The sequence below is a fragment of the Phyllopteryx taeniolatus genome, chromosome 7 (assembly GCF_024500385.1).
Source record: "Phyllopteryx taeniolatus isolate TA_2022b chromosome 7, UOR_Ptae_1.2, whole genome shotgun sequence".
Classification (NCBI taxonomy): domain Eukaryota; kingdom Metazoa; phylum Chordata; class Actinopteri; order Syngnathiformes; family Syngnathidae; genus Phyllopteryx; species Phyllopteryx taeniolatus.
In genome coordinates this window covers 28,836,061-28,837,424 of record NC_084508.1, presented here as the reverse complement: position 1 = coordinate 28,837,424, position 1,364 = coordinate 28,836,061, and the positions used below count along the sequence as shown (strand labels likewise).

Sequence of the window (1,364 nt, the reverse complement as noted above, 5' to 3'; positions counted from 1 at the left end):
CTTAGATAAAACCATCAGTATTTGTGTACTTGAAACAAAATATAAACAAAACGAAATATGCAATATTATATTCAAACGTGGGTAGAGTAGCCAAATAATGTACTCAAGTAAGAGTACTGTTACTTTAGAATACTATGACTCAAGTCAAAGTAAAAAGTAGTCCTCCATACATTTACTAGAGTAAGAGTAAGAAAGTACTCAGTGAAAAAACTAATCAAATAAAGAGTAAATTGTGAGTAACTTCCGATTTAAAAAAAAGAAAATCAGAGCGTGAACATCAAATAAAATTAAAATAAAAAAGAATAATAATTGTGGCACGGTGACTGACTGGTTAGCAAATCTGCCTCACAGTTCTGAGGACCTGGGTTCAAATCCGGCTTTGCCTGTGTGGAGTTTGCATCTTCTCTCTGTGCCTGTGTGGGTTTTCTCCGGGTACTCCGGTTTCCTGCCACATCCCCAAAACATAAATGGTAGGTTAACTGAAGACTCTAAATTGCCCTTTAAGTGTGAATGTGAGTGTGAATGGTTGTTTGTTACCCTGCGATTGGCTGGCGACCAGTTCAGAGTCGACCCCCACCTCTCGCCCAGAGTCATCTGGGATAGGCTCCAGTACGCCCGCGACCCTAGTGAGGGTAAGTCAGTACAGAAAATGAATGAATGAATGAATAATATATTGATGTCCACACACACCGGCCACCATTTTTAACTTTATTCACTTAAATGGCTGAATGAAGAAGCTGTTTGCTGACCAGACTTTTTGAGTGTGTGTGTGTGTGTGAGAGAGAGAGAGAGAGAGAGAGAGAGAGAGAGAGAGAGAGAGAGAGAAAGAGAGCAAGAGCAAGAGAAAGAGAGAGAGAGAGAGAGAGAGATTACATCATGGCACGTATCCCCAAGAAGCATGTTTTACAGTGATTTATGACCATAAAATAGGGCTAATGTTGGCATATGCACTGCCAAAGCAACAACAGAAACATCTGCAACTTACCGCATGGTTGAAATATCCACGTTTTGGCAGTCACAATTTATGATTATGCTGCATGACAAAGCTGTTGTTTTTTGGATTCTGTGAAGTAAACACTCGCGCAGCTGTTTTTTTCCCCCCCAAAACGAGTCACTTTGATTGTCCCACAAAGGCTTTGTGTGCAGTCATGTGACTGCCTTGTGCTGTCTGATTGGTGAACTGGAGTCAAATGACACTAGTGATCACGTTGGATTGGCTGCAGCGGCGCTCTATGTGGAAGTCGATGATGAAGTCTAAAAAAGATTGCGTACGCAATAATGGATCAATAAAAGTAGCAAGCGGCTTGTCGACCATTGTAATTGAGTAAAAGTATCAATTCTTTTTTACATAAATACTCAAGTAA

General features: G+C 40.4%; 1 long non-coding RNA gene across 1 annotated transcript; it reads right to left on the bottom strand.

Annotated features, from left to right (window-relative positions):
* Nucleotides 1–323: 323 nt before the first annotated feature.
* Nucleotides 324–1,097, bottom strand: LOC133480688 (uncharacterized). Its single transcript, XR_009789342.1, has 3 exons — nucleotides 986–1,097; nucleotides 538–623; nucleotides 324–445 (listed from the first exon to the last, which is right to left on the bottom strand). It is a non-coding gene; the product is annotated as an uncharacterized LOC133480688 (long non-coding RNA).
* Nucleotides 1,098–1,364: the final 267 nt, after the last annotated feature.